A 15,840-nucleotide genomic window follows, 5' to 3' on the forward strand; every position below is an offset into this window, starting at 1 on the left:
TTATTGACAAGGAGAGTTGAGTGCTTGTATCAGTTTCAGGCTTCCTAGTGCATTCCAGCAGGTTCTAGAGCAAGTGCTAATCACAGGGGTTCAGATTTCAGTGCTACTACTGAGAAACCAGCTAGTTCTAAGGGAAAATTTGAACAGCAGACTTTCTGGCACCTGTAATAGTTTAACTGTAGTCTCGCAGTACTGCACTATGCGAAAAATGTGCAAACACACACATTTTTAAGCCAGAAAGTTGAAAGGGATAGAAATCAGCCCAAAAAGGCTAATAAAATTACAATTTCAGAGCTGGAAATCACTGCTCTAGTGTTAGATAGGCAGTACAATGCTCACCAGTCCCACTGGTAAGCCGTAGGACTTCCCTCTACCACAGCAAGGTCTGGATAGCTCTGAACACAGAAAATGAAGTCTTTAGACAAGCAAAGGCTGGGATATGGACTGGCTAGGAAACGTGACAAATGAGCAAACAAGATAGTATTTTTTTTTTTTTGTTGTTGAAACAGGTTAAACAATGCAATAATACAGTAAATAAACACAGAAAAGGCTAACACACTTGAATGTGTAGTCCTAATCAGTAAATGCAATTAAAACTCTACAAAATTAGCAATTTAAAACTGTTTAAATGAAGCAAGGCAAGTGCACAGCTGAAAAACGATTTAAGAGGCAGTAATACAGCAGAATAAGTAGTTAGTCTACATATAGAGAGAAGCCTATATATACAGAAAAGCAGCTAAAACATACAAACAATTCAGATGCAGTGCAACCTAGAGCACTTGAGTTGTAGCAATATTAAGGCAATTACAATTATAATAAATGCTCTAAAATATACTCTATATTTCCAAAATGTTTGAGAAGCACAGTCAGAACACATTCAGGCAATATTTTTTTTTTTGAAAGGGAAAAAGGAGAAACAGAAGGCCTTCTCAGATGTTCTCTCAAAATCTCATTAGTATTATGATGTTGAATGACATCAAATTTGTTGCATGATGTGGTGAGATACTAGGATGCATGCGTTGGCTCTGGCACTTCAGGGGTTAATGGAATATACCTACCCTGCTCTGAGCTAATTTGGTAAACCTGAACCTATTTATTTATACTAAGTCTTAACAATGATTTGATTTTGTAGGTAATCACCTCTGAATTTTAAGAAAGTTATGATACATTTTAAATAAATCCAAAAGAGCCTTATACAGTCAAAGAATAGCAGTAAAATAGTGCACAACCTGTGCAGATCTGTAATGATTAAAGTGACTTTCTTTGACCTAAGGCATGGTGCTTTCAGTGAACAATGAAATTGTCTGGTCAAAGTCTGAAGAAACTGAAATAAGCTGAGTGACTAAGATACAACTGTTACTAGAATTGCCATAATGTTTGTTAAGTGCTTTTATTTTTTCTTCTCAGTGAGAAAAGCAATTCTCATGTTATGTCCCTGTTTTAAAGAAAGAAGCAAGGCTGAGCTGTAGTAAAAACATTATTAAATGTAATACCTGAGTGCAGTGTGTTCAGGATCCTCAGGCCTGAGTAGTGTGTGAACTGAGCTAATACCTTGGGGCAAGGTGCCAAACTTGTCACTGTGAAAAAAGCAAAATCTTTACCTTTCATTGCAAAGATATGTAGTGCATTTATCCAGAGAAAATGGAAGGGATTTTTTTTTTGAATATTTTATTCCAGCTACAAAAAGTAAGTGCCTTTCTATTTTGCTGAAAGTTACATTAAAGTACATTTTATTTGATTTGATTTGTATGCTGGCAAGTGCATCGGCCTTTCATGCCTTTTGTATCACAAACTATGTACAAAATAGCAAAACTAAGCTTTTGGTTCACTACAATATATTTGTGATAAGTTTATGCCATATAATATTTCTAGTTTCTATCAGTATTTTGGCTTATAAAAGGTAATAGACCAAGCTGAACAAATAGATAGTAGATAGCTGTGAATGTTTAACAAAATATTTACTCTGCTACAAAAAGATGTACATACAATATAATTTAAAACCATATACATTTCAACACAATTGACATTTATACATTTCACAGTGCTCTAACAGTATTGCAGTATTTATCTAAATACATATTTTTACATCTATAGATACTATGTGTATGGGTAACTAGTAGGTATTAGATGAACATCCCTTTTGCAACTGCTAAAGAAACACAGAGTACTCTGAGTTAAGGTGCTGTATGAGATATTTACCTAAATATAGGTAAATATAGCATAACTTTTCTCTGATCATTGGGTGGGTAGGTGATTGCTGTATGCAAGTGCTACTTTAATAAAGTTTATAGCTGCAGTAGGCCATCTATGTAGAGACCAGAGATTGACATGTTTGTTAATGAAGGTTCTAGGAAGGAAGACCCCATGTTGCCGGGTCCCTATCACTTAGTTTGTTTGACAATTTGTTGAATACCTCTTTGCTGAACTCTATTTATCAAAACTTAATCCATCGAAAGTTCATTTAATGAATTTTTCCAAGGGAGAAAAACTAGTTGGACATCATCTGGAGTTTGCCATTTTCCCCACTGTAGTGCAATCTCTGCATTGGTATATTTAGTTAGGGGAGTGCAGCCCCCTACCTGGGAAGGTTTTAAATTTTGTGTTTTTTGTGAAGTTTGCTAGGTTGGCCGACTAATTTTTCTCCTTGGATTCGATGGATTAAGTATTGATAAGTGAAGTGCGATGATGAGATATTCGATAAATAGTTAATTCGACAAAGTAATATAGATTTGTGTTGCCTTTAGGGAAGAATTATATCTCTCTCAGGCATAAGTTTAAACAGAGTCTATATTAGAACATCGTAGTTTCAAGTCTTCGAATATCAACAGTTAGTAACCGAAAACTGATAAGACCGAAAATTTAGAACATCAAATTTTTTCCTAGGGAAAAAATCTGCTGTTCCAAAACACATACACACAACACAAACACACCAAACACACAGCAATCCACACACATACACCTAAAATCTTACATCTAAACCTACACTAAACTGTAGATACACCACTATCTACCCACTTATCTTAACCCAAACCCTTACCCTTAGGTCCGTCACTATCGCACACACACCTCACCCATGCCCTAACCTTAACTCACCTATCCCACCCTAACCCTCACGTCCAAACATTCGCACACTTACCTGACCCGCGCCCTAACCCTACCTCACCTGTCCCACCCTAACCCTCATGTCCATACAATCGCACACTTACCTGAACCCGACCGTAACTTTCCACCACAGAGCTAAAAATAGTGAAGCAACAATAATGGACAACCGAATTCTTTCCCTAGGAAAGAATTCAGTTAGCTAAAAATTCGCTATTTTCAACTTTTGGTTACAAGGTGTCGATATTAGAACATTCGAAGACCTGACACTTCGATGTTCTAATATAGACCCGTTTAAACATATAGCCGAGAGAAGAATGGTGGCTTGAACATTAACAAGTGCTGTTTGCTCTGAAGGGGAGAAATACAAGATTGACAGCATCTGCATAACACTGGAATTACAAGATGAATCTATTGAAACGTTAAGAACAAGCATGCTTCAATAATTGAATGAATATAGAAGATTATGATCGGGTGTCTGAACATAACCCATTTATTATATGTCCGTGACATGGATGCCAGAAATTCATAGCATCCATTATCACAGATCTGATTGTTATTATTTGTAGGGAATGGAGCTTTATCTAGTCCACATACTACTGGTAATGGTAAAAAAAAGGGAAAAAAAATGCTGTGTTTTTCCAGCTTTCAAACCCATGAAGCACTTGGTGGACATCATCAGAAAGGCAGAGTAACATAGTCCCTTAAGTTTACTCTCACCTTCCATTCCTTCTGTCAACATTTTCATAGAACATCCAGATTTGTCTCGTGTATGTTCTAGTCATCATAAAGTCTATAGTTTGCAGACAATTCACAGAGGATTGAAGTCACAGAATCGCAGCATATGTTTAAATTCCAGGGTTTGTATTCTTCAGAGAAATTGCAAGAAATATACATCCTGTTGTTCCTTTTATCTTCTAAGTTAGTAAGAGGAAGGGACACCATCTCAATATGGACATCAGCACAACCAAGTCTTTTATTTTTCTGCTGTCTTCACTGATCAGTACTAGTAAATTTTACCACCTACCTGGAACTTAACTTTAACACCCCTGTAGTGCTTAACTGATTCCCCCCCCCCAGATATCTGAGTATAATCACTGCAATTTATGCACTACAGTTACATTAATAGTTAGGACCTAGCTAGCTTGTGAGTTAAGGTGGATGATAATAGAGTAAGCAGCTTTTAGTTGTTTAGTAACCTTGCTTATTATTATTATTATGTTAGTTATCTTGTTTGACAATAAATCTGTAGTGCATATAGTTAATTGTAGCATTAGAATTCAATTCTAGCTACAAGTGTCCATATGTGCACTAGTTTGGAATTTACTCCACAGAGAAATGTATACAAAGCTGTTAAAAGAAAGTATGTATTTTGCTAATGCAGTAACAGCCAGAAAGAAAGCATGATAAAACTTTAGTGAGTCGGAAAAATTGCTGGAGAGAAAAATGCATTTCACTGTCCTGTAGATACTTTACATCCTAGGTGTCAGGACTCATGCATTCACCATGGTGCTACCTGTGACAGCATTTTCTGGGGGGAAAGCAGTCATAGTGAAAATTTTCATATGGGTGAAACTCGTAGAAAGAGATATATGGATCTACTGAAGTTAATCAAAACTACAGTAGATCGACAGTCAATCAGGTGGCAAGAAAGACAAGTATAAAAATAAAGAATTGCACACTTACACAGTATGTATACTCAGAGATATAAATTCAGCATGCAAATCAATGTTTTTGCAGGGAGACAAACCACTCACCACACTATCTGCTTTCAAAATATCCCAACTCTGAGATTGTACAATACAGGGAAAGGGTACATTTCCCAACACCTGATATTGTACTGCTCTTGTATAAAAGACATTCAGCATTCTTGTTGATCTAATTAAGCTCAATGGCTGCTCTAAAAGTTCACTTGTCTTGCTCATTCTGGTATAATGAGGTGGATTATTCCCAGGTTAGGGGACAACCATATAGGCCATTCACTTTTGCCTGAGAATCTCCATCATCCATCCACTCCATGGCAATAACCTTATGGAATGCAGTGGCCAAGCTTGCTGGTCTTGATTAGTGGCCTGCCTTCTTAGCTACAGCTACTAACACTCCAAAGGTCAAGCATGCCAACATATGCCATTTTCCTCTCGGCAACTCAGTGGGATCACATTCTGTAGCACAAGGTCTGCCTGATCATAACTCCACTGAGTAGACACCTAGGGCTCCCACTAAGAGTTTCTTACATGTCAAAAAAGAAACCCCTCCCTCCCTCCTACCTAGCTGGATTAACTGGCAGTGACCTCTCACACTTATCCAACACAGTCCACTCCTACAAGAGCCTGAACAACTAGTCAAACTTTAGGTCACCTGCAGCACAGGCAGGGATTTATCCATTTATGCCATGGAGCTGCTCAAGGTGATTATTAATGTGAATGCAATCTGTGAATGCCTTTAGCCAAAGCAGCTCAATTATTGTTACCTCAACGATTGGAAGGACCAAGCCAGCTGTAGTTCAGGGGGCCAGGCCCTAATTATCAAAAGAGGTAAATATGGCCTGGATTCATATATATGGACAGGTAAATGTGGACACCATGCAAGGGGGTTATTTCCACTTTTAATGTTTTAGGTATCAGGACCTCAACAATGAGATCATGTCTACAGCCATTTTGCAAGCACCAGCAAGAATATGAACCAGACAGTCTTTCAGACATTGACTGCTCAAGATAATTCAGTTATCAGTAGACTTATTTTTTGACCCAGTTCCTGCATTTAAACATCAAATATCTCTCTCTCCTCTGGCTGCCCAATAAATCTTTTCCCCCCGGCGTAAGCTGCCCTGTAAAAATAGATGAGTAGATTCAAGTCTCATAATTTTTCTTTTCCCATAGCACATGCTGTCTACTTTTCCTAGTAATAAAGAAGAAAAGGCTAAGTCACTTAATTTCTCTCCTCCCTTATTTGAGTACTATTGGGAAACCAAACCACTAACCAAACATGATGCATCTAATTCATGATCATGGTTCTTGTTCTTTCTGTGCCAGTGTAACTAGCAGTCATTAGTCAGTTCTATGTCTGCATAGCATTAAAAACAACAGTATGTTAACTGTTGGCTGCCTACAAGAAGTGTGAGCCCTGACTGTACAAGTCCTGATACCAAGAAAAATAAATTGCAGTTCAAAGACAAAAACAGACCATCACAAAACTTGTTTCTTCATGCATCATATCACAAAGTTTAAATACCGACTCAGACTGCTGTATCTTGTGTATTGGAAATACTCAGATGCCACACCCTCGTAGCTGGTGTATATTCTCATTATTTATATATTTATTTCTGAGCACTGAAGATTGCACTTAGGGTTCTTAGATCATAAGTCATGCTTTGTGGGCTCACAATTATTCAACACATTAATATCTTAGCAGATGCCTTTGGAAAATGAGATAGATGTACCCTGACAAAGCCGCAGTCACTCTTTTCCCCTGATCAGTGATATCACGTACTTACAAGTTCTGAATAGACACAGTATCTGTCAGACACAGGAGATACTGGGTCATGCTTTCCTTAAAAACAATGATTTAAATCATAGAATCTAGTGAAACAACATTTTGTTTTGCTGTTTCATGGAACTGGTATTCTTTTTTCCTATTAACATTTTTTTTCATTGACTAGTTGTGGCAATGCTGTCTCACAGTAGCCAGTAGCAAACGTTACACATGAAAAGTTCATGGCGATGGCTTGGTATAATTTTTCCTGAAACCCACCTGAAAAATAAATTTGAAGTAAAACAGTGTCCTTAGCTTTTATAAGTTTGTGTTAGTTGATGCACAAATACTAAGATGTTCAGAAATGACCTGAGTGACGACTTTCAGATAAAAGATTGTTTTGCAGTGATTGAATTAAAACATATCATCCACTAGAAAACCACAAATTGAATTCTAAACTTTACTGTGCAGAATCATGTGTGTGGCTGATGATGCAAAAAATGTAATGTACAGAAAGCTTGAAAACATTCTATGAGATCTGCACCATCTTAGAAGACAATCCTAGTCTGAAATGTATTTGGTCATGCATGCTTGCATTAATGCAGATATCTTCTATATGACCTTTAAAATGGGTGTACAACATAAATGTGAGTGTTCTATAGATGTAAGAATACTGACTGTGAAGCAGTTAGCATTTTACTCTGTCCTGTACTAAAATACAAAAGAAGTGCATTAAGTTGCAATATGTAGCTGTGTAAAATGAAAATTGTACAGTATAAGAGGAAGAGAAAAAAATCTGCATGAAGCTTCACTCTGTGCTCCCCAAGCATGGTTGGAATATTCCCTTGTATCCCTGTTTCATTAATATGCTGAATTTGAAGCCAAAATTAGTAAGTTTCTAAAATATGAAATAATTCTACTTTCTGTGAGGTGAGTGACCTCTGAATCAGTTTAGGATGTTGCGTAATCCTCCACTCAGACCTTGGAAAAAATACATATAAGAATATTATTTTGCATTAATCCAGTTCATAGGTAAGTACTAGGGTAGCTGCCCTTGAGATTCATTTTAAACCTAGCCACTTTCCCTTTTTGTGCTCAGAATAACCTACCTATTTGGTTATAAATTGGCAATCCCATGGTTGATAATTATATATTCCCCCTAATGAGAATAACTTGGATCATATCATAGATAATTTGAGGGGAGGCGTGCATGGGACAAAACATTTTAGGAACCGTTCCTATATATTAGTAGCTGAAGGGGTAGTCCTGGGATTAGTAGCAAAGGGGGCAGTTCAGGTGTAAATTTTCTGTTTCCCATCCATAGATGTTGCGCTTGAATATGGACGGAGATAAACTTTGTTTAATGTTGATGGGGAGTCTGTTACAGTGCAGTGGAATCCTCTATGAGATATACCTATCCTTCCAAACATTCCGCTGATGTTGCAGAAGAGGTTTGGATCCCTAGACCAAGTATATGTTGCCGTTTGACTTGCATTTATAACTATTTTCCATTTCTAAGTAGTAAATGACCAACCATTAGAGACTGCATCAGTACTGAGCTTTAAATCAATGACTGTTAGAAAATGGGATGCACTGCACTTTTGGGGTGCACTTACACTTTTGTAGTATCATACTTTGTTAACATTTAAAAGTGTCATCTATCTTTAAGGAAATAACTGAATTGTCAGTGCTGAATTGCGTTAGCTGCAAGGACAAAGTATATATTCCAGAGAACCAGCTTTGAAGTCTGCTTGCTAGGAATAAAGAGAAAGGTGAATTTTTTTGTTTTTTACTTTCCCTTTTCTACAAATGTACTTAACCTCAGATGTACTGTATGGATCAGGGGCAGAACATCCATGTTAGATGTTCAAGGAGGCAAACCCTAAGGAGTAGGAAAAGAGTCTTCATGTGCCCATTTTATATGAATTTCTAAGCAGAGAGTGAAAAAAATGAGATAAGTACCAGTAAGAGTGAAAGGGAAGGTCTACAAGAGGGTAGTGAGACCAGCTATGTTATATGGGTCGGAGACAGTGGCATTGACAAAAAGACAGGAGTTAGAGCTGGATGTGGCAGAGTTAAAGATGTTAAGATTTGCACTGGGTGTAACAAGGGTGGACAGGATTAGGAATAAGTATATTAGAGGGCCAGTCCAGGTTCAAAGGTTTGGAGACAAAGCCAGAAAGGCAAGATTACGTTGGTTTGGACATGTGCTGAGGAGGAATGCTGAGTATATTGGGAAAAAGATGATAAGGATGAAGCTACCAGGTAACAGGAAAAGAGGAAGGCATAAGATAAGGTTTATGGATGTGGTGAGAGAGGGCATGCAGGTGGTTGGTGTGACAGAGCAAGATGCAGAGGAAAGAAGAAATGGAAACAGATGATCCACTGTGGCGACCCCTAACGGGAACAGCCGAAAGAAGATGATGATGATTAACCTTTAATTCTGATACAATATCTGACTTGCAAATTGATGTGAAGCAGGCCAGCATGTTTAAAATAGATAACTATGAAATTAGAGTTCCTAGAATACAGAAGAATAGATATGGAAGACTGTACCTTAGAATCTGGATCATCTGAGCTGAAAGGTGGGAGATACTGAGGGCTTTATAAAATGTTTGTTGGCAGATTGGATATTTTGCATGAGTTACAGCAGGGAGGGTGTACCTGGTTAGTTCATGACCCTCTGTTTGCTCTCATGATGCCTCAACACTTTATAGTACAATTTATTTCATATGCACTTAGAGAAGTTATCGTGTACATGGCATCCAGGAAACAAATTATTGCATAAATCCACTAGTGCATATTGTAAACGTGCTATAGTGGAGAAATGAAAGGAAAGAGAGTCAAGTATTTTGCCAAAGTACAAGTGTGGTGGTGGAAAGCTTCACCTGGTGCATCCCGATTTTAGTTATTTTTTTCTTAAGGTGTGCTTGACACATGATATAAAAGATTTTTTGAGCCTGCAGAGGTACTGATATTGGTAAAGTGGATGAATGCCATAGCTGAAAATGAGGATGACACTACATGGACTTTTCCTGAACCATCCAAAATATAAGTTGAGAAAGCAAACTCCCAACAAATGTTCTGCTTTTTAAAACCAGTTGATGAAGACAGAGAAGACTTGTGCTTAGAAATGTGTTTGAAGAAAGAAGAGACATGGGTCGGTGAAGTCTCACATTTTCGGGTGTTGAAGTGCACATACAACTTTACGCTTCCTTTGACTGACTGTAGCTCTTAATGTGAAGGGATATGGTGGGGCTATTCTAGCTGGGAACTGGAACTAAAGGTGGAGAAGTGGGCCTGATTTGTTTTTTTCAGCCTTCCTTAAAAATAAATAACCATGATCAGTGGCAGGGTAAGCAGTCTTCATTTCGGGAATCATTTCTGTTCTTACCTGACATCATACATGGCACTGTAAGCATTTGTTTCATTGCCATTTATAGCTGGAGCCATGCATCATCAGGCTCAACCTAAACCATGGAAGTGGATAACCAGTGACTAGTCAAATGTTGACAAGTCACTATACTACTTTGCCTTGTACAGCCTTTGATATCCATGTGTCAGTAAGAGAAGCAGAATATAAATAAAGTATTAGCAGTGAAGGAAGCAAGATATATTGGTCAGAATGTATCAGGTATATTGCAGTGTGCTTTTCTTTAGATTGTGATATTACAGTACTTTGCTTTACGGACTGAATTTGAGACAAAAACCTGTTTCTCTAGTGGAGAACCCAGAATTTATACAAGTAGAATGCTGTGATGTTTCTTTCTCCAGATTCCAAATAACTGAAATAGCCGTATTTTATTTAAATTACTTTTCTTAAGAAAGCTTTATTGTTTGTGTGATTTATTCAATTTGAGTTGGGAGGTCAGTGCTTTGGTTAATGTTATAAAAGGGTGTCCAACTGTCTATGAAATGGATTCATCTGAGTTAGGAATACTCAAGCTAAATTAGTTTAGTTATAGTGTGTGTATTTGGGGGGGGGGCAGTTACCACTGTGAATGAAAGAAGAGTGTTCCCCACCCATACGCCTAGGGCTCAAAGCTACTGACTTGATGAAGAATGGTGAAGGTCAATACTTATTATTATTAATTCTTGCCACATACCCTTTAATAATGCACAACATGTCAGTATACCCCCCCCCCACTTTATGATCAGTTGAATAATTTGCATTTTCCTGGACTATTTGCTTTCAGGACACTATAACTTTATTGATGAGGGGATGGAATTTGGTACCAGATATGAAGGATGGACAGGAAAGCAAAGACCTCTGGTAGGAATTCACTTTTTATACTATTGCTCTGGTAGATGTAACTAATGTCTTCTGATGAAGGGGTGTTGTTATTCAAGCTGTTCTAGCCCTGTGTATATATACTAACATAAGAACATTCTTGTATAGTACGTACACTGGAAAAAGACCTTACACAATTTCAGATATTGATCCCAATGCTTTTGCACTGAAAACATGGAATAGGGTACCTTAAAACACTGGTAGTTTAACATATCTCTTTGCATTTTCTAATGATTTGGGGAGACCTTACACAATTTCAGTTATTGATCCCGTTGCTTTGGCACTGAAAACATGGGATAGGGTACCTTAAAACACTGGAAGTTTAACATATTGCCTTGCATTTTCTAATGATTTGGGGAGTGGTAAACCAATCAGAGAATTGGAAAGCATCAAGAATTGTGGATATCCTGATATGGTGGGAAGTTCTGAAAAACTTTCAAGTCAGACTTGCATTAATATAAATCTAGAATTGGGGAAAGTTGAGTTTTTATGGAATGAGTAACAGGAGTGCACTTTACAGAAACAAGCTCATGTCAAGTGCAATGAAAAAGCTCTGGAGGAAATCATCTCTAGAAGGAAGAACTTCCTAAAATAACTTAAACAGTGTGAGCTGATTTTAAGCCTTATTACCTCAAGCAAGACAATTTCAAGGTTATGCCTAAAGCTCAGTAACAACTGACACAGTGGAGTGTGTGTGTGTGTGTGTGTGTGTGTGTGTGTGTGTGTGTGTGTGTGTGTGTGTGTTTATGTGGGTTTGGTGGAAGGGTTCATAATGTCAGTGTAGGTCTGGTCCTTTGGAATATGTGTAAGTTTGGGGAATATTAACAAAGATTATAGTCATCTGAAGTTTGTTCTCCGGCATCTCTTGAAAATACATGGGGAATTTTGAAAGAGGTTGGGTTTCCTGAAATTGGAGCCACGGGAATTTATTACTGGTAACCTTATTGGTGACAAACACTAAAACACATGGACCGTACTAAAATATTATTCTAATATAAAACAATTTACTGCCACAGGAATATGCATTTTTGGTAACACAGTCAACTGAGTAGTGACAAACGTGGACAGAGGGTTTACTAAATTACTACCCTAATGTAAAACTCTGTTGCAGTGTTTATCTGTATTACGATTCTCATTCTCCTTACACATTGAACAGAGATATTAGTGCTAAACAATGATGTCACTGTGCTCAAATTACAATGTAAGCAGTAAGCGGTTTCTGTTTATACTGCTAAAAGCGCTTTGAGCAGTACATATTCCAAGTGGAGCTGCCATTTTCCTTTCTATGTTACCGTGATGGAAAAAGAATTTACATGATTTTAAAATGCCTATGGGAAACATTTTGACATTTTACTGACAAATTACAAATGGCATACTTTGTAATAGCATAACACTACTTTTTTATATTAGAAGCTCTGTTCTGATATATTCCAGATGTGTTGAGGTGAGAGGTACTGAGAGTTGTCACACAGCATCACTCTTTCTTTGTGTGTGTATATATTTAAATTTCTTTACCAGGGTACAGCACTGCTCATGCAATGACCAATTAGAGACGCAGACCAGAACAGAGAAGTAACAGTGACATCACTGCCATTACAAGGTCGCTGTATAATGTCCCAAAACATGTAGAGGCTATACTAAATTTACTGCTGTAATACCAATGCATGCGACAATGAAGATAACCATGCTCTCTGCAAGAGACTCTAAGAAACCTACTGCTATAAAGTGACACTATTTTACTCTGTTCAGAGAAAAACAAGAGACGCAATTTTAAAATGTATATGAAAACCAGCATGTAACACTGTAGCACTTCACTAAAATTATGGGGCACACATTGCTAGAAGCACAAATCTACTGTTTGCTGACAGGGCCTACTCTGAGAGTCCATTTGGGGGAGAAATGGAGACTGGAGCTGTAACATTTTGCCTTGCAGTGGAGAAGTAATGTACATTATTATAAAATAATTCTGGAAAACAACATTTGTAGAACTATATGGATGATGTGGCATTTTGCTTTGGATATCATTGGATTAACCACACTTATTAGTATTGTAATTTCTATTGTAATGAGCACTATTATGAAATCCTTGCTCTGTTACATTTTGCTTTGCATGTTATGATAGTTTTCCTCAGATATGTTAAAATAATATATGATATTACTAGGCACAATGGCTTCCCTTATGAAATGCCAATATTTAACTCTATGCTCTATGTGAAATTTTGCTTGTAGAGGTAAACTGATTAGGATTCAACCTGCCAAGTAAAATTAAAAGTACCCACCCACACACACGCATACATCCATCAAACTACCATGGTTTCTCAGAACTGAAGAAGAGAGATAGCTTAGATGTTATAGGCACCATTTTTAATCTGAGTGGGCTATACGATGGGGAGATGAACCCAATGAGGAGAGCCTTTCTAGAGCTAAGTCTCTGAATATGGCTGATGACACTCTGTTAAAATTAATAACAAAAAAAAAAAATAGGGGAGGGGGCATGGGACATATGTTAGCAACTTAGCACTGAAGTGCATTCAAAATCCTTTTCTTTTATTTGCTGATGGGATTTGTTCTTTTGCATTAACACTTGTAGAAAAACAATATTTATTTACAACTCTGTGGCAAGTTACCAGTTTGTTAATCACCATTAATTGTTCAACATTATATTAAGCAGGATTTATTGTGCAACACTGAAATGCCATTTTTTTTAATGTCAGTTAAATTTTCCTTTACTGAATTCCACTCCTTATCTGCTCCGGCCAGTCCAGAGGCCTGGGTCTTTTGACTAAAGACTGCTAAAATGAATCTTGTTCAGCCACAGCTGGTCTCCCTCACCTAACAAGTATCCTTGTCCATTGTAACTTGGTACTTTCAATTAGTGGCAGCTTGTAGGGCTGACAGAAGTCCATCAACTTATTTATTCAGTGGAAGACTCTCACCTTATCCAGCAATGACTTCCATGGGGGTATTACACCTGTAGCCTTAACCCACCTGCCCTGGCTTCCGTGGGGTAGTGCCATATAACTAGTTTACATGCAACTTTGTTGTGGGTTACAGATCAATCAGCATTTATTGCAACACATTGGGCAGGATTCACGAAGCCTCCGTGTAAGAGATACATGGCTTACACGGAGGCTGCAGTTAAACGGTGTGACGTCAGCATGTCATGCATATGCATGAGGGCATGCTGAATCACACCGAAGGCTAACACGGTCCGTGGAAGACAGTAGGGGGCGTGTCCGTAAGCCGAGCCCTGCAAGCGGACACGCCCCCAGAAGAGTAAAATTGCCCAAAGTAAACACCCACGACAGAGGCCATGGAAATGTGAATAAACACAACACAACACATGCCCCCACAGACTATGAACATAAAATATATAAATGAACATGTTATATATTTTTTTTAAATCGTAAAGATGTTTGCCCGTGAGTGTGCTCGTTTGCGCGGGCGTGCCCGTAGCTTAGCCACAGTTAGCAGTCAGTGGAAAAGGATATAAGAACCAAATATGCAAAGTAAGCCAAGAAGCAATAGCGTAGTGGTAGAGACGTCGGCTGAAGAGCAGGCAGTCATGGTTCGAGCCCCCACAACACCAATTTTTATTTTAGTAAAATAAGCATGAAACAAGTCCCTGACAAACATGTACACATATAAAATCATAGTTCATGTAAAATGTAATGAAATAGTCCATTTATTTTGAAGAAATGTGAGGTAAAATAATAAAAAATGCCAGATGTGCCAATAGCTGAGCTACAGTTTAACAAGTTGAGTGCATCTGCCCGTAGGTGAGCAGAGGTTTAACAGATGTAAAATGAGTGCCCAAAGGTGAGCAGTGGTTCAACAGGTGCAAAACGAGTGCCCGTAGGTGAGCAGTGGTTTAACACGGTGAAACTGTGTGCCCCTAGCTGATCTGAGCGTAATATGCATGCTGATAGCCAAATGAGGCGTAAACCAGCGTACCCCGTTTGCGCAGAGCTGCGCACCGCACCAACAAGCTAACCGACGGGCAACGTTGAGCAAGCCGTATCAAAACTGCCTTTACACAGACACACCCCTCAGCCTGTCTAGACAGTCATAAAAAATAAAAAGCAGTGGCCAGGTTCGAACCCAGGATACTATGCCCCATAGTCAAGGTACTGAACCACTAAGCCATGACAGCAGTACCTATAAATGCAGTAATAGCAAATATATAGGAATGAATACAAAGTGGAGCATGACAATGCAGGTTTTGTGAAGTTGATACAATTCCAAAATGGCCAATCACAGATATGTGTGGGAAAAACGGCATATATAAGCCCCATAGGCGGGAATACACAGCATAAACGATTGTAGAACTGACTTGCAGCCAGAATGACAGGAGTAGGTGAGGGTAGTTGCTTTCGAGCACAGAGGTGGGGCGTTGAGGAGTCCAGATACATGGTCTGGCTCCTAGTCCACAATCATGAGGCCCAACTCATGCAGGGCCAGGTCCTGTGGGGAGCATATAGGGCTGAGGCGTGGGACCAGTCGGCTCATGATCTCACCAGTGCCACAGGGATTCCAAGGACTGGTGAGCAGGTTCGTCACCACCATGCGGACCTGAAGAGACGTAAGCAGGACCAATTGAACCTTTGGATCCAGGAGACCCGGCAAATGCCCAACGCCCCACTACTGAGTAAGTTACATGTAATTATGTATGTAAGAAATGAAACTAGCTGATATTATGGAGATGTGTATTCCAATATTACTTCATTTATATTACAGCTGCAGGTGTCCGTTCTGCGAACCGCAGAGCCTATGGCGATAGGCTGGTGCGGTTGCGCCACCAGGCAGGTCAGTAATCCTCTCCCAGTAACTGTAAAGAAATATAAAAGTATGACAGTTAACAAAAGAGTGCAGTGTAGTCACTAAGTAATAGAATGTGCAAGTAACAAGTGTAAGAGTGTTTGCAAGTATTGCTTGATTACAAAAGTGTGTTGCAGTCTGTAATCCAAACAGAAAAATGA

This window comes from Protopterus annectens, chromosome 7.part0 (assembly GCF_019279795.1).
Source record: "Protopterus annectens isolate FY-2018-M chromosome 7.part0, PAN1.0, whole genome shotgun sequence".
Classification (NCBI taxonomy): Eukaryota; Metazoa; Chordata; order Ceratodontiformes; family Protopteridae; genus Protopterus; species Protopterus annectens.